The sequence below is a fragment of the Podarcis gaigeae genome (assembly GCF_964106915.1).
Source record: "Podarcis gaigeae genome assembly, chromosome: 12".
NCBI classification, from domain to species: Eukaryota; Metazoa; Chordata; class Lepidosauria; order Squamata; family Lacertidae; genus Podarcis; species Podarcis gaigeae.
The window spans coordinates 41,011,050-41,035,713 of record NC_139688.1 but is presented as its reverse complement, the minus strand read 5'-3'; the positions used below and the strand labels follow the sequence as shown (position 1 = coordinate 41,035,713).

Below are 24,664 nucleotides of genomic sequence, written 5' to 3'. Positions count from 1 at the left end.
TTGCAGCGACTTCTTATTTGTAAACCTGAGCTTGTTAAATGCAAAGAGCTATATTAAGGCAGCTGTACTGTTGAGATTTATACTCACAAGTCAAGAAGTTCAAAGTCATCGTTCCCCTGACAACCATACTGTGTGTCCCCTTGTTCATACTTGATGACACAGTTTTATTACTATGTCTGTGTAGAGACTTGTATAAATCGAGCTCTTTGTTCAATGCTGGCATCAGGTTTGGAGGCTTGTTTCAGGATGGAGAAGATGGTACAGCAAAACAGTTATGCCATATTAATGTCCATTCCATATTCTAAGGACAGAAAGTGATCTCACTCCTTTTCATTTTAATTAATTTAATTAATGCATTTACTTTACATTAATAGTACCATCAAATCCCTAAGGGTTAAGGCATTTTTCTACAAAGCTTGGCTGCTTGACTATGGAATGAATGCATCTGTAACTGCACATACATCACCTCTGTGGGACCTAAAATTTGGGCCAAACAATGTATTTCAGTTGAAAAGAGTTATTTGGATGCAGTGACATGTAAGAGATAATAGAAACAGCAATGACCTCCCACTCAATTTCTATTTCTTCTGCCATAAAAATTATTTATTTTGATCTGTAGTTGTGGTTCGAGGACCCGAACCCCGTGCAGTGGAATGAAACACAAGGACACGTGATATAAGGTTAATGGGCAAGAAACTTTATTGATTATAGCAAGTGAAAAGGTATTGGCTTAGGCATTGGATTATGTCAGCTGACTCAGAGAGGGGTGAGTCTAAAAAACAAAGGGGGTTTATTCACCAGTAGGTGGAGCCTGTTGATGCTAATCCAACTATAAGCTCTCCCCTGATGTCACCGAGGGTCGTGCCATGGCCTCCCGCCAAGCAGGCATCGGACAAAATACACGACCGCCAGATTCCTTTAACGGAATACCCAAAAATTGAAGGCGCAGGTGATGGCCACACCTAGCCCTTCGACACCACAACACATTATTCCAATGCCTAACCTACCCACCAATACCACGAATGTTGTGACGATTGCTACGAGGTAGGCGAAAAAACCAAAAAGCCTAATGCCAAATGGAAAAATTCCTACCAGCCCCCCCGGACAACCAGGGCAACCAACCTAAGGTCCATAGCAAGGCCAAAAGAAAACTGGAAACCCTGCTCTAAGGGAGTGGAGGGTTGGTGACTCGCGACGGTGCGACAAAAAGTGAGGGCTGGAGGCTGGCGCCGCAGCAATTTAGGCTGCTGTACACGCCCCCTTGAAGGCATCTGGTTGGGTGCCTGGCTGAGGGTATGGGCGCCAGCCAGGTGAGTGGGAGGCAGGGGGCAAATGCCCCCTGCTTGAGGCGGAGTTCGGCTCCCGGCCACAACCACTCCCTCTCTTGCAGGGAGGAGAGTCTTTGTCATTATTTCATGGACATGGGGAACTATTAACACTGTGAACATGTTGGAGTTGAAAGGAAAGGAAAGATTGGAAACAAAGTGAAAGCCGGGGGGGGTGGGGGAGAGTACAGCTTCCTTCAAAAATAACTTCCAGTGCCTCTGTCCCTCTGCTGAGAGGACCACATTCTTCTATTCCCATTCAATTGGCAAGTGACCACACCTACTGTTTCACCAAGGGACCAATGGGCTCCCAAAAACTCTCTGTGTCTCTTACCTTAACCCTTATGTCTCTTCATCCCACTTCCACTGCAGTTGGATGCAGATTTTTTAATCTCTTCTTTCATAGTTGCAAATCCCACTCTACATTTAGCATCATGACCCACCTATAAATTCCTCACCCACAGCCACAGGGAAGAATAGTTCAGCTTCTCATCTACATATGAGGTAGATACAGAAAAACGGGAGAAATGGAGTACTTAAACCGTCCTATGAGGAATGACGTATTGAAACCATCCCCACATGTGTCTAAATCAGTCACTGTCCTCCTTTTAACCTATAGACTTCTATGAACAATGACAGGTTAATTCCCCTCTCACCATTTGCTACTGTAAAGACTGGAGTGTTTCCTTATTTTAAAATTAAGTGTTATAAAGTTATACTAATGTTTACATCAGGTATAGGTAATGTGGTGTCCGTCAGATGTTGTGTACGAAAACCCTATCATCCCTGACAATTGGCTGGAACTGAGAGTTGTAATCAACAGCATCTGTTGGAGGGTATAATGTTGGCTAGCCCTGGTTTACAGCATGAAGAGAAATTAAAGGTCTAAATTAGTCCTGAACAGCTGCAATTCTGCTCTGCTCTAGTAAAAATTTGTGTAGACTGCTATAGGCAGCCAGGTCTGAAGTATTAAAAATGCACTGTGTTATCAGACTCCAAAAAGGAACTGAAAAGAAATATGCCAGAATGTAAAAAGAGTGCTTTTAATCCAGGCTCAGATATCTCATAAGTAACCAAATGGAATTTTAAAATAGCTACAAAAACGAACCTTTGGGCAAAACATATGTAGCACAAACTGCAGCCAAAAAGAAAGCCCTTTTTTCTTGTTTGTTGTAGTTGAAAAGAAGGTTCCAAGTGCCTGCAAAGAGTGAGTGACTGAAAAATTACTTCTCATTACCCAAAATGGTGGAGATGCTATTTGCCAGCACAGTGCAATAATGTAGCTTGCCTTGTGTGTCTGAGAATCTTGCATGTCAAGCAGCTGCCAGGTACTTTAGCATTTTCAGTATAAATGAGATGTGTAGTAGTAAAGCAAAGCTGCCTGCTAAGAAGCTCAGACTGAGCCTTGGCACTTACTCTAAAAACAATACCTTTGTGAATATTCCAGAAGGCAATTTAATGTGATTCTTAGTTGATTAAAGTGTTTCTTTACAGCAGCTTCAATCATGGACTAAGGTTGTATGTGGAAGAGTTTAAGAGCGTCTGATTTTGATAGATATTGCCATTGAATGCTTTCTGACTGAACAGAAGAGAATGTGGTGGTATCTCCTTCAGATTTGGTGTTAGCAAATATTCTTACAGTCTTGTTGGTTTAAAATTACCGTCTATTGAATAAGAACTCGAGTATAACTTAATAGCATATATTAACTAAAATGGTCATGAGTAGCCATTGGCGACATGCTGAGTAAGCTCATGAAATATAAATAGGCATTCTTCAATATGTGTCTGACATATCAGAACTTGCTGCAGTATAACTCCGTTGGACATTATCCATGCTGACTGTAAACAGCAGAAGACCTCAGTGAAGAGAACACTAGACAGTTTTGAATCTGAATTTGTGGAAGAAAACTCATCTTCAGTCCCTGTACTTAATTGCCTAAGAACTCCTAGGTTTAACAAATAAATTGTATCACCTGTTCCCAAGTTTTCCGATTTCACTTCTTTGAGCAGGGAAAACATGAATACATGGCATGATGTCAGATACTTATTGAAGAATCCTACTTATTTACTCAGAACACTGTGGTGGCTACTCGGGGCAATGAATAGATGAGGTGCAACTTATCAGTTTAGTTTTAACAGGTGTAGGGCTGCTGTTTTGGGAGACAGCCACATGTCTCTTGTGACTTCTGCACAGACAACATGCATGTTTCCTTCTGACCTATTTGCTTTCTATACTGTTGCTAATGATAAATGTCTGATCTCATTCATCCTAGAGAGCTTTGTTCTTTAGAATGTTTCCAGACACAGGGTTTTGCAATCTAAATTTCAGCACTGGTAATGTGCGCTATCTACACTAAACAGTATTGAATGCAGCATAAGTCTCTCAGGGTCTGCTGAGAACAGCTCTGGTAGCTTTGAACTCTCACAGCAAGGAATACCTTTTATTTGGAGCTACTTCCTCTTGCTTTCTGGTTGGATGCTACTATCTCTGTTGGGAATGATGGCCCAGTTTGGAGTTGCTAATCCATAGTTTAGTGCTCAGTAAATGAGCCTACTTGAGCCTCAGGCAAGAGTGCTCCACTCTCCTCTTCCAGCATGGATGTGAGGAGATCAGAAGCATATGATTTCAACATGGCCAGAATTGTTGTTTTGTCCAAACTCTGAACTCCGGTTAATTTAAATCATGGTGTGTTGAAAGAAGCCAAGGTCATGAAACCACTGTTTCAATAATCCTTAGGTGAAACCCACCAGTTTGCCTTTTTTTGGGGGGGGGGGTAACCATAAAGAATGATTATTCTAAATGAGGAAATGGATGCTTCTAGTCTCCTTGTGGCCACACTGCGGAAGGACAGGATTGGGATCACATGAAACAAATTGTTTGTTTAGTACTATGGGACGCGGGTGGCACTGTGGTCTAAACCACTGAGCCTCTTGGGCTTGCCGATCGGAAGGTTGGCGGTTCAAATCCCTGCGATGGGGTGAGCTCCTGTTGCTCGGTCCCTGCTCCTGCCAACCTAGCAGTTCAAAAGCACGTCAGCGTGTAAGTAGATAAATAGGTACCGCTGCTGTGGGAAGGTAAATGGTGTTTCCGTGTATTGCTCTGATTTCACCAGAAGTGGCTCAGTCATGCTGGCCACATGACCCAGAAAAACTGTCTGCGGACAAGCATTGGCTCCCTCGGCCAGTAAAGCGAGATGAGCGCCGCAACCCCAGAGTTGTTCACGACTGGACTTAACTGTGAGGGGTCCTTTACCTTTACCTTTATGGTTTCATTTTATTTCTGAACCAGGTATTTGACTATAAGGGTCGTTCAATAGGGTCAGAATTTCCTGTTACTTATCATCGAGTGGTTTTTGCTGCATCAACATTAGGTTTTGAGTATTATAGTATGGTGGAAGCTGTTTCCTCACACTCCAGATTTATTAAATATATTGATTGCTGCAATCTAGCCTAATGGTTTCCCATTAATATGATGAGTGGATTTGTCTAACTGACCTCTGTGCCCTTTGGAAAACTGATGCCTATACCTGTGGCATTGTTCTAATAATGCAATTACATTAGATATAAAATTCTCCACTGACTTGTCCTAATAAGGAAGTTAAAAATTCTAGTCACCTAATTTACATCCTATTCCTTAGAAACTGTTTTTGTAAACCTTGGAACTGCTTATGCTTTTTCCAGTCTCCTGGAACATTCTGATATCTAGATTTCCTAAAAATAGGTTCTTACAGGTCACCATCTTGTGTCAAATATAAGCTTGTCCCAGAAGCTTCAGAAAAGGAACAAAAGATCCAAAATGGGCAATTATACAATAGTTTCCCTATAAGAGTGTTTTTGTAGTGGAATATTGATTTAGGTCTTCAAATACAAATGTTTATCCTTGAATGCCTTTTAAAATAAAATCTTACCAAACATCATTGAGTATACAGTGCACAGCAGTCCTTGGCATCCTGCAGAGTTTTTCTTAGAAGAAAGATGAATGTAAAGTCTCTTGGCTAGTAACTGATTTATAGAAAGTTGAACCACTTTTAACTTCCATGCATTTTGTCCTTGGTTTGTTGTGTTTGCAATGCAAAAGGGCATTTTCTTATTGTGCAGGCCTTATATTTCAGACATTCTTTTTTGCTCTGAAAAAGATAATATTTTCCTGCATTATTTCTCTCTATCAAGGCAGCTACATTAATAATTTCTTCATGAAGGGTAGTCTTCTCTGTCATTCGTCTTACCAACTGTCTCACTTTTCAGATATTCTAGTTTTTAAGCCTGTCAGGAACGCAGTATTAATATTACTCAAAAAGATCTTTAAAATGATTTGTGATGGCAGTTGCATTATAATAATGTTCTTTGTATTGTTTTCTATCTTATGCAAAACATAATGTTCAGTTTGTTCTCTCCCTTTATAGCATAAGTCAAAGAAGAGAAGGGGTAGTACTGAAAATGATGCTTGCTTATTTTCACAGTTCATAGAGTTCATCATAGAATGGTAGAGTTGGAAGGGACCACCAGGGTCATCTAGTCCACCCCTGCAATGGAGGACTCTTTTACCTAATGTGGGGCTCAAACCCATGACCCAGAGATGCAGAGTCTTATGCTCTACCAACTAAGCTATTACCTTCCGACCTTCTTACTGTAAAACACAGAAAATGCTCTCAATTCCAGATGTGGACAATTCTTGAACAGGCAGTGACTCATGTCCTCACATCTGGACTTGTGTTGGTTCCTTCTCCATTTCCTGTTTAGCACTAATTACAGTTTGGCGTGGCATCCAAGTTGGTTAGCTGTTGCCCTCTGAATTAGAAACCTGCATTAAACAATAGTTTCCAGTTCTGGTTTGGAGGTCAAGGACTAAGGAGGACCCTTTCACTATATGGCCCTGTAGGGCCAGTGCCCCTCCAGCCTGAGAATGTGATACTGCCATTCCTTGGACACAAGGGGCTCTATACCAGAATATGCAGTGAGACCATAAGCTCCCCTGCTCTGTTGCAGCAGGAGAATTATGCAGCAGGCTCGGCCCCTTTAACTGAACAAGCACCTCCCAGTGCAGGCAGGTCTAGCAGCTGGAATGCAGCTGTTGCTACTATAGATAGGACTTGGTCTCTGTTTGTTGCTTGCTGAAGCCACGTCAGGAAAAAGCCTGCACCCAGGCTAAACCCTGCCTTGTCTTGAACCCAGCCTGAGCCTCTCCACATCTCTCCTCAGAGCAGGACAATGGGTAACTGTGTGTTTGATACGGAATGAGTGCATAATATTATTATTTTTGTCCAAAGTGATGCAGACCTCAGCAGTGAAGGGGGAGGTGTGTCTGTGTTTCCCCTCTGGCCTGCTGGTTGTTTTTCTATGTAGGTAGCTGATCAGGAGCACACAGGATTTTAAAAGGCTCATCCTGCAAGATTTGATTCAGAATCTTTTGCCCTACCAGTTCTGAACATGGTCACTGTTGCCTGCTGTCCCCTGAATTCTGCACTGTTATATGAAATCTGGATTTGGGTCAGCGCCTGCAGTCATTTCTTTATCCTCCCTATAGGCTGTACTTGCAATTTATCTCACAATACACAAGCACATAGATTCTCAGTATTAGTGAAGCAAGCACCTGCAAAACCCTTAGCAATTATAAGTTTGCCAAAGTATCTACCTAAGATATTGGAAAAATAAAGCAATATGTTTTGCTTCACATTTTCATTCTATTTTTGACATGCACTTGCTCAGTAAAGATTAAGCCAATGCTATCCAGCACTTAAAATTAACAGTGTATTTGAACATACATAATTCATATATGCACACAGACACAGCAGGGGAGGAGGAAATCACATTTGTTCACTTGAGCCTCAATATCAGCAGCAGGTTCTCCAGAAAGCACCAGTTCTGAATAAGTCTCTATAAAATTTTAAAATCCCCTGGTTTCAGCCACCAAATTTCTAGGGCTGCAGATATCTTGAGTTTTCCCTTTAATTTCCTTAACCAAGTTGCTTTTATTTTTATTTTCCTCATATGCTTGTGAAATTGTGGGCAGAAAATTCCTGCCTTGCAAGGGGTTGGACTAGATGACCCTTGCAGTCCCTTTCCAATGCTACAATTCTGTGATTCTTCCAGTACTTTGGGGCTTTCTTGCTTTGTCTTTAATAGCATTAGCAAAGACTCCAAAGGATTACAAGTACATTTGTGTGCAGATAAAGCAATGTTTCTGTTATGCACAAAGTCTTTGTAGTAAAAGCACGGAAGAGAAAAGCCTCGCAAGACAGAAATGTTATTTTAAACATTACAAGTTAAGGCTTAAGGGCTATGCAATCAGATAAAAATGCTTAAGATATATAGTGTTCACAAAGCCATGAGCTTAATAGTGTTTATTAGAGATGCTAGTGAAGCTTACTGGGCTTATTATCCCCCCTCAAAAATGAGCATCATGACTTATGAAGCCTCTGAGTTCTGCTGCAACTTGGGTTAAAGTACGAGCTGGAAAAGAAATCCTGGTGCAATTCAGCAGACCCCTTCCATTCAAAAGCTGCTAGGGGCAGAGGAAGGGGGGGGTGCGGTAGGGGTGGGATTGCCCGGGTGTCACCACTGAGGGGGGTGACAAAATGTCGGGCGGCACTTACCATGAGGCTTGCAGTGCACCCAAGCCACACATCTCTCCTGGGAGAGACGTGGTGGCTTAGGGTTATGCCCAGTATAGCTGAAGGAACATTTCCACCCCCATCGTTCTGCCCAGACGCTGAGGTCCAGTGCCGAGGGCCTTCTGGCGGTTCCCTCACTGCAAGAAGCAAAGCTACAGGGAACCAGGCAGAGGGCCTTCTCGGTAGTGGCACCCACCCTGTGGAATGCCCTCCCATCAGATGTCAAAGAGATAAACAACTACCTGACATTCAGAAGACATCTGAAGGCAGCCCAGTTCAGGGAAGTTTTTAATGTGTGACATTTTGGTGTATTCTTAATCTTTGTTGGGAGCCGCCCAGAGTGGCTGGGGAAACCCAGCCAGATGGGCGGGGTACAAATAATAAATTATTATTATTATTATTATTATTATTATTATTATTATTATTATTATTGGCGTGCGCAAGCTCCGCCCTGCTCAAATGGTCCACCGACTGCCTCCCCCCCAACTGTAGGGCGGGCGGCTGTGTGGGAGGAGGGAGGCAGACTCCTGCCCCGGCTGGCTCCGCCCAGGGCGCAGAACACGCACGCCACCCCAGTCACCCGAACGGCTTGCACCGCTGCTGGAAACTGCAAAACTCCCAAGGGCCTGTGGAGCTTTTTGTCCTGTGCAGCACACCAAAGAGGGGAGGGAGGGCCAGGAAAATCTTCCCTCTTCCCTCTTATCATATGTAAGGGTTTTTATAGGAATCAGAACTATGGTGGGTGCTGAGCATAATTGGATTAGAGCTGGGAGAACTATTTATGGTTTTGTTTTATTTGTTTATTTAACAAATCTGCAGGCTGCTGCACAGCATAAAGCCATCAAAGCAGTGTACAAACTAAAAGCTGAGTAAGATACATGTTTTGAAAGCAATGGAATCATTTCAGAGAACCATATAAACAATAAAACCATCATTGCAAATTCTAACAAAACAATAAAACCATTTCTGCAGATACATGTATATTTAACTGATACCCCATAAATGACTGGGTTACACCTCAGGAAAAGATTTCTTACACAAAAATTTCTTTGCTGGGCACCCAGGCAGCATGATACAGACCCCTGAATTTTGGCTATTAACCGATTCCAGAGAACCAGAGCTAGAACACTGCAAGCCCAGTTTTGGAAATATTTCCAAGCTAATTTGGTGTGAACAGGAGGAAGCACCTCTGTCTCTAGTGCTTGTATTTGGGGGGTGGGGAAGGTCTGGGAGGGGGCAGAATGCAGCAGTGTGAAAGCTGAGAAAGTTTCCCCTCTTGACAAATTGCCATGGTCCAAGTGCTTTGAGTATCTTCTGTGAGGGTTTGTTTTGTTATATTACTGCTTTTTTTTCTATGCGGTTTTTCATTCTAAGTCCTTGTTGGAGTTGTCATGCTGAGGTCTCATGCGTTCAGATGCCTTTATCACTGCTAAATGCTTCTTTATAATTTATATATCCAGCTGTGGTGAAAGCATGTGCTATTAGGAGACTGGAGGAAGAGGAGGCCTTTTTTTGCTGGAACAAATTACTAGGGAAGAAGGTGGGGGGGGGGGAGAGTGAGAGAATATTGTTGTAAAAAAAAAAAAAAGGAAAGAGGTGTAACCAACTGGCGTTTTTCTGCTATTGTCAATAATGTGTTTAATAGGTCTTCTGACGCGAGCTTCTTTTTCATCTCGATCCTGAAGTACAAGACTTTGCTGTGATATAACATCAGTCTTATTTCTACTTATTCTTCTCTGTTGGTCCCCTTTACTTTATTTTGCTCTTTTTTGAGTTCTCAGGGGCCAAACTAGGTGTGACACGGGGAAAATATGTGATCAGATCACTTGATCTGTTTGCCATTGAATCATTCCAGGACATTGTGCTATGGGAATATTTGTCTTTCTCTCCCCCTCTCCCATTTTAATAAACATTTGGGGGACAATATAAGTCAGGAAAATGGATTAGAGGCAAAGGGCTAAGCCTTTGTCTACATGATTATGTCCCCTCGCAGTGTCTGCCTTTTATCAATGAAATAACACAGGGGATTTGCAATCATATTTTTAAATGTCTACTTTGCCCCAAAGTGTTACAGGTTTGGGGAAAAAGTTGAGTACATCTGTCATAGAGTAGTGTAGGCTTATGCCTACACAAACACACATGTGTTACTTGCTTCTTTTTGTGTGTGTCCCTAGCCTTGGGAAAGAGCTGCATGGCATAGTATAATGGCAAAAAAATCATTGGAGAGAAACAATAGTAGTAAGACTGAAGTGGGTGCAGGGAGGTTCATTGATGACTGAAAATGCAAACAGGGCCTTTTTGCGCAGAAAGCAGCAGTGCAATTAAGGTTATTTGGTTTGCTGTAGCAGGGATGAAAGATAAAAACCGAAATAAGTACCTAAACATACTGAGATGTTGGCTCTTTGCCTCTGGCTTTTTATAACACATGAAAATGGGGGCGTTGCAATGTTATTTTGATACCCCCCCCCCCCGCTCTCATTGGTTTGTTCTGACAGATCATATTGATGAGATAGGATAGTTTAACACTACAAGAGTCCGAGACTAGGTCATATGATGGTCCATCTGTGGCACATTCTCTTAACTGACTGCCCTCGGGCAACTGGACATGGGAGGGTGTGTGTGTATGTAATATATGGGAGTTTGATCACATACTTTAATTCAATTACAAATCCTACAAAGGCTAATATATCACACTACCCACCAAAGGTCTGATGTATTCAGAGCCTAATTTTCAAAAGTCATTGAGCCTACATCTAGTTTCTGTACCACAGGAGAAATGCTGTTCTCACAGTGACTAACTTGTGAACAACAACAACAATTTTATTACTATTTATACCCTGCCCATCTGGCTGGGTTGTCCCAGCCACTCAGGGCAGCTTCCAACACATATAGAAACGTAATAAAACTTCAGACATTAATAACAACAATCAGATCTAATATAAAAAGTCACAATAACTATAAAATAAACTACAAGAAGGAACTGAGCACAACAGCAGTCTCCTCATTCCCAAAAAGCGGTGCTCGAGACATGCTGCTTAATGTACAAGGGTTTAGGCATGCAGAGGAAAAAGGACAAGAAAGGGTTAATTTCAGGGTGCTGTTTAGTTTGGGCATGTTTATGGCCTGCACCTGCAGCTAGTTAAGCATGTGAGAATGACTCATCACAATATACAGAATAAATGCTGTTGTGTTTGAAGTAGGTTTCCTCTTGGCCCAATGCCCTTGACCAGAGCATAGCCTGTGTGTGCTGTAAGGAGCATACTGTATGTAACTGAAACTGCACTGTACTGTCAGTAATGCAACTGAGGCTGGATCTAGACCAGGGGTCAGCAAACTTTTTCCTCAGAGGGCCGGTCCACTGTCCTGCAGACGTTGGGGGGGGGCAGACAATATATTGGGGTCCCCCCCACGACTCTCCTCTCCCTTCTCCACAGCACCTGTGCCTTGCTTACCTGTGCCTTGTGAGCAGCAGGGGCTGGCGGTGGCAGTGGCAGGGGGACGATGAGCAGCATGTAAGGGCTGGCTATGGAGAGGGGCTTCTTAAAATGGCGCTCAGCAAACTATGGTTCAACAAAGCCCAGCCCCCTCTAGGCAGGGCAGGGAGAAGCCAGGAGGGAGGGAGGGAGGAGGTGCTACCATGGTGTGTGTGAGGGGAATGGCACAGCCTGAATGATCAGAATCCCCACGCTGATCCACATGGTGATTCCTGGACCATCCGCGGGCCAGATCCAGAAGGCAATTGGGCTGGATCTGGCCCCCAGGCCTTAGTTTGCCTACCCATGATCTAGACACACACACAAAAAAACTTCAAAAGAAACAATTAGGAGGAAGCAAATGCACATATTTCAAGGAAGAATGGGGAGTAAAGACTGCTAATTGAAGAGATCTCTGAGAAAGAAGACGGATCGGATAAACAGGAATATATCATGAGAAGACACACCAAGGCTCGGTATGTCAGCAACGGGACTGGATGGGGGGGGGACTTTCCTTTCTTTTCTTTATGTGATTAACCAAAACCCCCCCCCCCACAAGTCAGAAATTCCGTTTAAATGACCTAAGCTGATGATTTAAGACTGTGTGGAGATAATTTCTAACCAAAAGCATGTTTTAAGGAGATTGTGGAAAGTATAAGAGCTTTGGGATGACGCAGTAAAAAATAGCGTCGCCATTTTGGCAAGTTCTGTCAAAAGACTTATGTCTGGGAGGAGGAATGGATCTGTTTTCATATTGCGGGCGAGCCTCCTCAGAGGACTAAAAGAAGGCGACAGATTTGCAAAGATTAATGATGGAAAGAGTGCTTTTATTTATTGAAGTGATGATATATGGAAACCATCTCGATATGGTGATTGGACGAGCGGAAAAATTCACACAGGATTACAACTGGTGTTTACCTAATCTTATATACACCTCTGTCATGTTCCCCCTTACTCTTTTTTGTCTACACTAAAAAAAGCCCCAAATGTTGCAACCTTTGCTTCAGCTCCTTGATCCTTTCCGGTTGCTGAAATTTTTTAAGCTCTACAATATTCTTTTTGAGTTGAGGTAACCAGAACTATACACGACATTTCAAGTGTGGTTGCACTATAGTTTAGGATAACAACATTAGGTTATTGGCAGTTTTTACCTTCTACCCTTTTCCTGATTATACCTGACATGAAATTCACATTTTCTGCAGCTGCACACTGTGTTGATTTTTTTTGCCAATTTATCCACTATGCCCCCAAAGTCTTGTTCCTAGTCAGTCACCACCAGTTCAGATCCCTTTAGTGTTTATATGAAATTAAGGTATCACCCCCCCCCCCCGCCACCAACATTTGCACCTGTCATTTTACTGCCCATTCACCCAATTTGGAGATAGCATTTTGGAGCTCTTCATGATCCCTTTTTGTTTTAACCACCCTGAACAATTTGGTATGATCATGGTGCTCTGTGGTTACCTCTCCATGGTTACCTCTCCGCATTGGGACCCATGCTAGACGACGTAAAAAAGCATGGGTCCCAATACTAGGCAAGTTATGTGCTAATGGAATGTCTCGTGGCAAAAATTGTGTAAGGTACAGTAATATGAAAAACAGTATCTGACAAGCCCAGTAATAGCTTAACTGGGTGAAGGTTTTAGCTTTCTGGTAAAACTTGCTTTAGCTAGAGCAAAATTAGTATTAAAGGACACTTAAGAGTGTTTGAAATAAATGTCCTTCACCTATCATCATGCTACTGTGGAATATTTAAAGTCAGTCTTCAGAAACTATAATTTATTCGTTATTGCAAGTTTCTCCAGCAAGGGTAATTTCATAATGCACCAAGCTCAGTATTATAGAATTAATGGAAGTAATAATATTGAGTACTTTCTGGAGAGCTTTTTTAATATTCAAAGCAATTGACAAATGTATTGTGTAACAGCTGAGTAAGTAAAAGCAAAGAATTGTTTTAACTCTGAAGCAAAGTGTGTTTCAGCACCCATTATGGAAACATAAATGCTTTTGAATCTCTTTAGCAGATTAAGAAGATATATTGCTGGGTGTGAGAATGTTCCAAACATTCATCGTGATCTTCTATCTTTTCATTCCTAATGACTGAATGCTTTATCCTAGAATAGCCAGAGGCAATTGCTTAAATAGCTGGCAAATTGGGTGCATGCAAATAATGTGATGTATTTGAATAATTTCTTTTTGCAGATGACCAAAAAGGATTTAAATGCATAGGGACAGCTAGTTCTGTGTGTCAGAACTATGTAGCAACTTCAGCTCCTATGGAGTGAACAGTACTTTGTGCTTTAGTAGCTAATACACTAATACACAGCTAAGGCAGCACAATGAACCTTGCTCTGCTTCACTTTTAGCTTCCCGCTCTCTCAAATCTTGTAGTATTATCCAATTGCAATTGGATGGAACTGGCCTCATGTTGACACAATGCTAAATTATGATTTGGTGTTACTTGAAAGAGCCTCGGGCTCACACATCCTGTTCCCTCTCCTTCTCAAGCACAGCTGCTAGGAGAATACTGGAAGCTTTACTTCCGTTTTTAATTAAGTGCAGTTTAGTGTCTTCTCCAAATCCAGACAAACATTGGTTAGTTGAAACAAGCCAACTTCATGCCATGATAAGCCACAGGTTAGGTTTCAAATACAATGCTAAACAGTGGTTAATAATAATAAAAAAATAGATGCAGAAGTTTCTTATATCCTTATGGGTCCACTAGAGGAGGAGATGGGGGGAGGACTAGGCTTGTTCTCACAATGCTAAACTGTGTTTTAGCATTTTGTCCTAGCCGTTCCATGGTCATTATTCTTAAAAATCTCATGATGCCACTAATCCATTAAATCTGCCCATCTACTAGCAAGCCAGGTTCAAGGTCCTTGTATTTACAATGCCCTGAACAACTTAGGTCTGAGGTACCTTAGGGACTGCCTATACCTTTATATCCTGGCTTGATCACTGAGGTCACCTGCAGGAGCTTTACTAGTCGTCCCTCAAGCTGGTGAGGCTCATCTGACAGCAACAAGAAGCTGAGCTTTTAGTGTCATTGGCTCAGTCCTGTGGAATGCTCAGCTAATGTTTTAGAGATTCAGCAGGCAATTAAGAAAGCATCTTTCCGAAATAGCTCATAGAATCATAGAATTTTATCATTGGAAGGGTCTTGTAGTCCAGCCCCTGCAATGCAGGTACCCTGTCTACAGCCATCCCTGGGTGGACTTGGACCCCAACCTTCTAGTTGACAGTGAGATGCACTAACCCATTGCACCACAGTGAGTTGGTTGATGGTTTCTGCTTTAATGTTTTCACATGATTTTTATTGTCTATAAATATTCTTGTTTTAAACTGCTTTGATTTTTTAAAACCTACTAGTTGTATATAAATATTTTTATTAAGAACAATGGGGATAATGTGGTTGAGAATATTGGAATGAACTTGGTGAGCAAAACATGAGAAAAATGGCATTATCCCTAGCTGCAGTCCTGCATGTCCTGTTTGTGTTACTGTGGAGAAATCAAAAGGTGAATGCTGGACTTTGGTTTAAAATTATTGCAGTGAACACCAATACGATTCAATCCAAAATCTGTTTGCAGGTAAATAACATCACAGTTAAACAAAGACTTTTTGCATTGGTTTTCTCTTAGATTAGTTGCCAAGTTCTATGAAAATTGTAAACATGATGAATTTTGGGTCACTTACCTTTAACCCCGTCCAATCTTTGAATGTTTAAATGATGTGCACTTAGGCACAAAAGCTTACACCTCCTGAACAACCTTATCATAAGGCACTTAGCAGCCATATACAGTAACTTTATTGACCAATTTCTCATCTTAGGAAATGAATGTGCTTATACTATACATTTTTCAATATGCTACCTTGTTCTTAAATGCCCCTGTAACCATGCCTTGAAGTCACTATGTTGTAGAAACTCAGTAAGTGGGGTTCAAGGGGCAGAGAAAGTCCAGTATGGTTATACTGTGCACAAAATCCTCATCCACTGCCTTCTGAGCAGCAATTGCTGCTGCTTTAATTGATAATCCGAGAAGCATTATGCTCTGCAAATCGTATCTTATCAAACATTCCTGGACATTCAACAATTAAACACTTGGCTATTTCATACACTTTGGGAACAGAAAGAAAAGCTCCTGGTTTTACATTATTGATAATTATAATTTCTCATTGAGATCACACATTTCATAAGGTAACTCTCTGTAAAATGAAAGCAAAAAAGGTTCTTTTTAAATAAAAAGTCCCAGTTTTAAAACATGCGCTGAGGGAGACCATGCTATGTATACTGAGATCTTGTAGGATTACCCATGGAAGGCCGATTGGCAACAGGACCAAGACATTTCACTGTGATCCTGGTTAGCCATTCCTTCTTTTCTTTATAGATTCAGGTAGATAAGAATTTCTTTTATTCATCCACTCAGTTATCCTTTGAAATGAGTTGCTGCTGTTTCCATTTTGTAGCTGGAAATGGAGGTAGAAAGTTCTCGACCAAGCAAAAACTGAAAATTTAAAACACTGGATGGTATTCAGCTAAGTTCTACTCCGTGTAGACAGAATGAAATTAATGGAACCAACTTAGTCATGTTCATTGTTTTCAGTGAATCTATACTGAGTACCACCCACTTGCTTCATTCAAAACCAAGCAAAACAGTAATTTCTTGGGTGCAATTAGTTTTGTAGGTTTTTTTTTACAAAAAATAATAATTAAAGAAACAAGTATTATTTACCAGGAAAATGGGAAAAACCTAAATAATTGATATACTGGTGAAAATTATTGAAGCGTATCACATAGCCCTGTAACTTAGATGTATGGTTTACTTTACTTTGAAGTACCCAAAACAAAACAGAAAAAGGAAAGTCAGATTTCATCTGTGGATATAGCCAAAGCAGTAGCATACAGGTTAACTTTTACAGCACAGTCCTTTGCATGTCTACCAAGAAGTAAGTCCCACTCAAAGTAGGTGGCTGTTAGTGACTTAATGGAAGAAGGAAGTTAGCATTGCTCATCTGCATCCACATCTGCTATGTGTATGTAAGCTTGATCTCTCTCTCGGTTTGGAACATACCGTATATGTTTAAAGCAGTTAGCAGATGGCTGTTCAACTTGTTTCAGTTTTCTACAACATGTAACAATATGGCATATCAGGGAAAACATAAGCACTTGACTTAAGATTTTCCTCAAATTTTATGGATAAAAAGATTGAAAGTTTAAATTGCAACCCAGGCACTTTTTCCTCCAAGGGAAAAAAAAATGCACACCATTGCAGAAAAAAATTGAAATCTTTAAATGGCCATAAGGTGTCTTTAGGAAAGGGTCGCTGCACGTGAGAGCTTGCAACCATAGAAATGTCAGAGAGATGCTGAGGCAGCAGGAGAATGGCAGTGTAAAATGTTTAGGTCAGTGAGGAACGATAAGCATAGTGATCAATAATCAAGTGATTTGTGAAAAGCTGTTGATGACAGTGGATTTAGCCTGGGACCAAAAGGAAATATAGGGAATATATATAAAGGGAATATAGGGAAGCCATTTTGGGGAAATATCTATGACATACACCAAAGGGTACAATCCTTAGCTTTGTTTTGCATAACGTTCATAATACTCTATTAGAATTCACCTACATGGGGGGAAAACCTATTGCAGAAAAAATCAAGCCCAGAGGAGACTGCAGTCCTATTTATACTTATCTGTACCACTTCTGAATAGACGTGTATAGTGGTACCTCTGGTTAAGTACTTAATTTGTTCTGGAGGTCCGTTATTAACCTGAAACTGTTCTTAACCTGAAGCACCACTTTAGCCACCGGAGCACAATTTCTGTTCTCATCCTGAAGCAAAATTCTTGACCCAAGGTACTATTTCTGTGTTAGCGGAGTCTGTAACCTGAAGCGTATGTAACCTGAAGCGTATGTAACCCGAGGTACCACTGTACAGGATTGCATTCAAAGAACCTTGTGGCACCTTGGAGGCTAGCAAAATCACTTTTGCTTAAGATTTCATGTGGCTCAACTCTGATTTAAGGTACCAGGCTTAAAGAGTCAAGCAAATTATGGAGTTAGGACCTAGTAACCCTAGTAACTTCAGCGATAATCCTCAGGAACCCTGACCCAGTTGAGATTTTTATAGTTTGGCTTAGTGACTGAAGTATGCACAAGTCTTTTTACTTATGTATTAAACCTTTGGTTCCTTCCATTGTGTGAGCCACAATACAACTAGGAAGCCTCTAATTAAGTATAATTTCTTGTTTTTGCCAAACCTGTGTTTGGCAATCAATCAATCAATCAATCAATCAATCAATCAATCAATGCTTATTTATTTATTTAGGATATTAAACAATAGTTTAGGTTTACCAGACGTCCCTGTTTCCCAGGGACAGCCCTCGGATTTGCGAACAAGTCCCTGGACAAATTCCATCCCCGGAATGTCCCCGGATTTCATCTAATGTCTCCAGGAAATGCAGCAAAGGCAGTCTTAGCAGCTTGGAGCAGTAGGCTCTGGCTGGCTTCAGAAGCTGCTCGGAAGTCCCCATATGATGGCGGTGCAGGGGCTCTAAGATGCAGCTTTTGGGCTGCCTCCACCTTCCTTGACCCCAGCAACTAAGCTGTGAAGGGATGCTTCACGCTGCCTATCAGAGCTTGCGTGCAAGCAGGAGGGGGCAGGGATCTCTCAGTTAGGCAATGGGAAGCCTCCCTTCCCAGCTGAGAGATCCCTGCCCCCTCCTGCTTGCACGCAAGTAGGAATGGGATTGGGGCTGCTCCGATGGGAAGGGAGGCATTGCGCTGCCCAAGCCTCGCCACCACCACTGCTCTTGGCTCTCCTCTGCCTTCCATGCCTTACCCACCGTGCATCGCTTCACCACCACCGAAGAACCAACAACTCAGGGGCTGCCCAGGCTCATGGAGAAAGGAGATAGAAGCCTTGGAGGAAGGGGAAACATGGCGGTTGAGGTCAAGGCAGCAGCGGCCCCTCTGCCCTGCCATTGCTGCAGCACCAATGTCCTGAATGTGTAGTATTTATTTATTTATTTATTTAACGTGTCCCCAGATTCATTGAAAAAATCTGGTAACCTTACAATAGTTTGCAGTTGGTTTCGGATCTTGATAGCCCTATTTTACTAGCGAAATAAGAAACTATGGTTAAATAGAGGCACCCTGCTTCAACTGCACTCTGCAGCAAAGGGAGGTGCATAAAGGACAGGGTGGCGACATGGCTGAGATAACGATCATTTGAATGTGTCCGTCCATTGCCGAGGGCTCGCTGAGCTAGCTCTCACAGCCACATGACTCTCATCTGCAGTTCAGTCTTTAATAGGATATTTGCTTGGAGGGCAGTATTTCAGCTAACAGAAATCTTCACAAAGGACTTTTAGCGAGTTTATCTGTGTCTTATTCTCAATTGGCTTGGATAATGAAGTTTAATTCAATCAAACCTCAGGAGAAGTTTCTGAATTCTCTCATGCACGATGCAAGTATTTGCTTTTCCACAGAGTCTGAGGTTAGTGAGGCATATTGGAAGAGTTTACTGACTGTGCTTAGATGAGCCACAGGGCCTTGGAAGGAGTTTGCACACTCAGCAGGGCTAGCATTAGCACTCCACAGAGCCTAAGCAAGAGAGTAAAGCTTCATTACAACAGTAGCTTCCAGGCTTTTGTTCCAGTTACCTTCAACATTTTCCAGTGGGAGGAGAGAAGCAAGCCTACATTTGATGTTTTCAGAACAGTACAGAAGAGCCTTCTTTCTCCTGCTTCTGTTTCTAGGAGCATGAAAAGAAAACGATCCCATACTTGCTTTTTCTCTTAAAATCATTTTTAAGGTATTGATGTCCATTAGAAAGAATGTAAGAACTTCACTTGAAAACCTCACAAGGGGGGGAATGGACACCAGGGAAAGAGGTTCCCAGCATAGCCAAAGTAGAATAAGTTACACTTTACGGAGGAGTAAACCATACTAAAGTACTCTTTTTGGCGCCTGGTAAAAACATTCTAGTTTAGACAAGCTTACCCAAATGCTTAGAAAGTTGAGGTAATTTTAATCAATTTCAGCATTTTAACTTTAAAACATACAAAAGTTAAAATTTAAAACAAAGTATGGATGGAGCCTTTCTGCTCATGGAAGCCTAGTTATGATCCAAGCCCATGGGCAGAATTCAGTTAATTAGCTCCATCAGCAGAAGCCCAAAGCACAAAGAAATCTGCTTGAGTAATGGGGCTTCCCCCACATCCGCTGTGCCTTCTGAAATTGGGGTTTGAGGAAATCCCCATAACTGTGAGTGCACAGGGAAGAAGTGGGATTGGTCCATCTGGTGAACTGAAATGCTTGCATAGATGGAACATTCATAAATAGTGCAATGTTCAGTTCCACCCAAAGTCTGTAAAGCAATCTTCTTTGTAGTTATTTCTATTCAACAAGTACTACTTTATAGTATCAGCTGAATCCCTTGGGTCCTTTTAAGGTAGTAAATTTATGGTGCAATCCGGTGCAACAGAATTAAGTCCTATTGTTTTTAATAAGGCTTATTCCCAGTTAAATACATAGGAGCTTTAATATTCTAAAAGAATATAACACAGACAGCTTTACATTTTCTCTTCATACTGAGACCAACTCCAGTTGTTTTCGTTAAGATCCTGAGGCTAAGGGAAATAAGATGGTCCATGCACAGATATAGGTGTTGCAGAAATTATAATAACTGCAGCATAACTTCTTAGAATTTGAATGGTGATGCTTATAAATCTGCTTATAAGCCACTGAAAGTGCTCTGTTTCTTTTACAAAGGATTATGAAAAAGATATGTATTGCTAATTAAATAACATATGTGATAGATTAGTGCTCATCTCTTTTTATAGAACTTAATTAAATAAATGAGTGCAGCATATTTTAACACAATTAGGCTTCCGTTAAGGTGCTTTCCAGCATAAATAAATTGCTGAAACATAGATTAAACTTGTTGGACTTAGCTATAGGTTGGGAATGTCTTGCAGAGATGCAGCATAGAATTTGCTCCAAGTTTGACAGCCCACCCTGGACAATTTTAATGATCTGCCACAAGGTACCAAAGACAAAATACTTTATTTTTGTTACGCGTAGCTGTAGGCATTGTACCAGTCATAGCACAGGGATTGTTTATTTATTGAACAAATCTGAAAGAAAAAGGAAATTGAAATTATTTTGCTAATAGATTTTTCAACAGAGAGTTACCTTTGTTTTCCATGTTTTAATGTACCGTATTTTTCACTCCATAAGGCGCACCGGACCATAAGGCGCCCCTAGTTTTTAGGGGGGGGGGGAATCAAGAATTTTTTTTTTATTGCGCGCAGCCTTGCCCCAGCTCCTGGAGCTTGCGGGGCTGGGGCAGGGAAGCCCAAGCTTCCCCCAACCCCAGCCCCCAGAACAGTTCCGGGAGTGGCAGCAAGGTTGCGAAGACTTTGGAGCGCAGTGCAAGTTCCCGGCTTGCTCTCCCGGCTTCAGCAAAAGGAACCCGAAGCCTTTGGAGCGCAGTGCGAGGTCTTACTGCGCTCCAAAGGCTTCAGGCAGCTATCCCTGAAGCCTGGAGAGCGAGAGGGGTCAGTGCTCACCAACCCCCCTCTCTCTCCAGGCTGCAGTGAAAGCAACGTGCGGAGTGCGGAGGGAGCGCTCTCTCTGCACTTTGGAGGCTTCGCGTTGATATTGCTGAAGCCAAGGAGCATGCATTCGCTCCATAGGATGCACAAATATTTCCTCTCAATTTTTGGAGGGGAAAAAGTGCGTCCTATAGAGCAAAAAATACGGTATATAAAGAAAAAAAAATCTTTTAAAAAATTGATCACCTATCCTCTGGTTCTGAGAATGAACTCTTATGCTAATACCTAAGTGAGGAAAAGTGTTGGAGAAGGCAGAGTCATCAACTTTAGGGCTCTAAGCCTGCTGCTAGAGACTGAGAGACTACTGAGCCTGACTGACAGGAGGAGCCCACAGTACAACCTCCCAAAACTCCTGGGCCTCTGGAGCCAGAGCCAGGATCTTCATGGATATCTTCCCTTCAGCCCAAGAAACCAAATGTCTCTCACAGTCCTCTAAAGGTCCAGTAGCACAGGGAGCATGTATAGCAGAAGGTCATGAAACATAGCAGTAACTGTCTGCAGGCCAGAGGTTCTCCACAAGGGGACAGCACATGGGAGAGGAAGTCTGGTGGCAGAAACTTAAATAGAATCAGGCCGTGTACATGTTCCTATTTGCTTTGAATCCACAGTGTTCCCACCACTGATTTGGGAAGTGGCAGACAACACAACATTTATCACAATCCATACCTATCCTGTATCTATCTTCTCATTTATTTTAAGAAAATAATACATTTTTATTCTCCCCCCTCCCGCCCGACCTCCAACCAGCTTCAATCTGAATTGTTGGGAAAATAATTACAGTAGAACCTTGGGTTACGTACCGTCCTCCTTACGAATGCTTCGGGTAATGAGCTCCGTTAACCCAGAAGTAGATGCTCCTGATTGTGAATTTTGCCCCAGGATGCGAGCAGAAGTCACGCACCAGCAATGCAGCGGAAGCAGGAGGCCCCATTAGCGAAAGCGTGCCTCGTGTTAAGAATAGTTTCAGGTTAAGAACGGACCTCCACAACGAATTAAGTTCATAACCGGAAGTACCACTGTACCTAGTTGTGTTTTAAGCAGGTCATGTGTACACAGCCCTGGTTTGCTTTTAACTTTGGCTAGAACAAGTTGCTCACTTGGAGCTCTCCGTGGTGCTTAAAGTCCTGACCTGCCACCTTTGCCCCATGGGCTCTTTCACCAGACCAGTGGAGGAACATTCATTTATTAATATTACAATTACTTCTGAAAAAAACTTGCTATTCTGTTATGTCCATTGATTTCCAACACTCCCCCCCCCCCTCCGGATTTGTTCTGTCTTGACACAGGGGAATTTAACAGATGCCTCTTTTCCCCAGTATGGGTATTAAGAAAACGAAGTTTTACCCATAACTTTATGTCCATGCCAATTGTCACCTGAATATTTTCTGCACATCCTAATGTTGCTAAAGGAATCCATACAGGGGCTGTGAATTCAATAGTTACTCTACTATCCACTTCATCCATTCTTCTACCTCACTACTCCACCAAACTCTCTGCTTATCCCCTTATCCCATAAAGATTTTCCCCCCTTTTGTTTTTACTGATCCCTGAACCTTTAACAGTCAAAATCTGGACCTGCAGTTGCATACATTTACATGAATTTTCACAAATGAGCAGCACAAACAATCAGTATGCATAGACTCAAATGCTGCTGGTAAAATGTGAATTCATGTCAAGAATTTGTATATTATCTGATCAATATGCAGTTTTCAGGTGGAAACTCTATATTTTGGCAGTATTTTGGTACAATATGTTAATGCTGCCTATTTGTGTACAATATGTTAATGCTGCCTATTTGTGTACTCCTTCATGTGAATGCACAACCATCAGTATTTATGCACATTTTCTATTTGGCTCATGTTAACCACAAAATGTACATAATTTATCCTGTATATTAGGTTTTAAAATGACTCAAAAGATTAGAAAATATTTGTGTAGTTGTATAGAAAAACATAGTTATTATCCTATACACACACACACACACACACACACACACACACACAGTATTTGTAATTTTAAATTCATACTGCTCTCTAGTGGGGAATGCTTTCAATGCAGAAGATGCATGGATGTTGAAAAACAGAAACAGGCATGCTGATGTTATTTCATTATTTGCATTTAAGATTTATGCTTGTCCTCCTCCTAATAGTATTTTTGTAAGTCTTAGGGCCCCATCTGAACTATACATCTGAAGCACTATGATACTACTTTGAACAGTCTTGGTTTCCCCCAAATAATTTTGGGAACTGTAGTTTGTTAAGGATGCTGATAGTTATTAGGAGGACCCTATTCCCCTCTCAGAGCTATAGGTCTCAGAGTTTGTTCACAGTCGATACCTCTTCCTGGGAAACTCTAGTGCAGATGTGGCTTAACCTTTTAATAAATAAATAAATATTCCTTTGACAGACGATAGCTCTTTTGTTCCTTCTTCCAGAGATAGTAGATATAGAATCCTTGCTGCCTTCCTCAGGGAATATTTGCTCTTTCAGCACAAGCTTAATCAGGAAAAAAACACTCTGAGAAGTTCTTTATATACTTTGATTCCTTTTCGATTTTTATCCAGGCATTCTCGACTTTCTGATCTCTACCTACCTCATAGTTTCTCCACTGTCAGTTTTAGATTATAAACTCCTTGTGATCAGGAACTTTGTAAATTGATCATAGAGCTCCAGATGGCAACATGCACACTGGCATGCTATAAATAATAATAATAAATAATTTTGCATCCTGCCCTTCAACCCAAAGGTCATTAGGGTGCTACACAATGATTCATAAAGAAATACACATGAATACAAGGTCTTAAAACCAACTATATATATGTTTTAAAAAATAAAATAAGTCAGAAGGAGCTAGTAACAATTTAGGTATTATATCAAACATTTTAGTGTATCTTTCATCTTTGTTGGAAGCCGCCCAGAGTGGCTGGGGAGACCCAGCCAGATGGGCGGGGTACAAATAAATTATTATTATTATTATTATTATTAACGAAGCAAATGTGTCATGAGCTGACACCTAAAGGCATTTAATATAGGGGACAGCTGTATCTCCGTGTATAGGGAATGCCACATCAGGGGTACCACAGCAGAAATGCTCATGTACCGTGGACTGCAACTGAAGATGGAACTATGAGCAGGACCTCCTCCTCCACTTAAAGCATCAGTTGGTTGGTAATAGAGAAAATGAACCTTCAAATACTTGGGCCCCAAGCTGTATAGAACATTGCAGACTGAAGTCAGCACCTTAAATTCGACCTGGTAGGACACAAGAAGTCCAAATAATAAAAGTTGAAAGCTCAATAATAAATGTTTAAAAAGACCTTTTTCAGAGGTCTGGTTGTTGTTGTTTTTTTAGAGTTCAGAGCTCTTAATTTAACTTTTCAATAATTTTTACAGCCACCTTTTATAGTAATATGGAGACATAGAAAATTACCTTATAGTGAGTCAGGCCATTGGTCTATCTAGTTCAGTATTGTCTACACCAGAGGTTGTCAACCTGGTGCCACTAGTGGGCGTTTCAGGATTCTAGGTGGATGGTAGGGGGTTCTATGGCACAAGCTAAATCCTCCTTCCATTGAGCGCTGGTGGGCGGTAAGGAAATTTTACCATCAAGAAAGTTGCCTTAGTGGGCGGTAGG

General features: G+C 41.5%; 1 protein-coding gene across 9 annotated transcripts in view; it reads left to right on the top strand.

Moving 5' to 3' along the window:
* ZNF385D (zinc finger protein 385D) overlaps nt 1–24,664 on the top strand; it is a 571,924-nt gene that overhangs the window by 217,319 nt on the left and 329,941 nt on the right. The window lies entirely within an intron of this gene.